A 900-nucleotide genomic window follows, 5' to 3' on the forward strand; every position below is an offset into this window, starting at 1 on the left:
TACGGGCGTACGTGCAAACAGTCCAACACCCAAAACACGGAGAGGTCGAATTCAAAACCAACGGCTATAAGTGTAAAGTTTACACTTATAACCGGGTATAAGGTCGAACAAACCGAATCTACTCGGATTCAAACTCCTCGGAGGTCGAAATGGTCGACCTAGGAGGAGGGACGTCACGTATGGACGTCTAACGTCTACCCGATGCGTTCAACACCACCGCATCGGGAGCACTTTAAACTAACTACGCGCGAAAGGGACCTCCACCGAAATTCCAAGTGTTAGACTTACCAAGTCCGGGGTTCCACCAGCTAAGTCGAACGCACTGAACACTGCACCACACACGAGCACAGCACGCGCGACGCGGATGATAACGCGACACTCCGGTGAGCGAGTCGGAAAGACACAAAGTAAAATGATACTTAAAAGCTACTGATGGGGAAGATCAAGTGTGTGGGTTTATTGGTTTAAAAGAATATATCTGATCTTTGGAAAAGGCTTATTGAGCCGGTCCCAGAGGCACTGCAATACTGGGTCGACTCGCGGCGGAGGTGGAGCAAGCCCCAGCGGTCCGCCTTTTTCCAAAAATCAGGTTAATATTCTGACTCCTAATGAGGAGTGTATCAGATATTAAGCTGATAAGAACAGATTAAAAGCGTTTATTTATCAATTAATGTTCCCCTGAGGCCGAAGCCCCAGGGGTATACAGTCAATTTACAATATAACTCCGTGTTTTGTCCGCACGAATTTTAACAGATATACAATATTTTATCATAAGTTATGCTGGGGACTAACCCCTGACGCATCATCTTATGCATAATTATAACAATGAATTTGGTGTACAAAGTATAAACTCCATAATGTTTCAATAAATATAACCAAATGACTTATAGATAGTCATAT

General features: G+C 44.2%; 1 pseudogene; it reads right to left on the reverse strand.

Moving 5' to 3' along the window:
• Positions 1–494: 494 nt before the first annotated feature.
• Positions 495–672, reverse strand: LOC143429529 (U2 spliceosomal RNA; annotated as a pseudogene).
• Positions 673–900: the final 228 nt, after the last annotated feature.

The sequence above is a fragment of the Xylocopa sonorina genome, chromosome 11 (genome assembly GCF_050948175.1).
Source record: "Xylocopa sonorina isolate GNS202 chromosome 11, iyXylSono1_principal, whole genome shotgun sequence".
Taxonomy (NCBI): domain Eukaryota; kingdom Metazoa; phylum Arthropoda; class Insecta; order Hymenoptera; family Apidae; genus Xylocopa; species Xylocopa sonorina.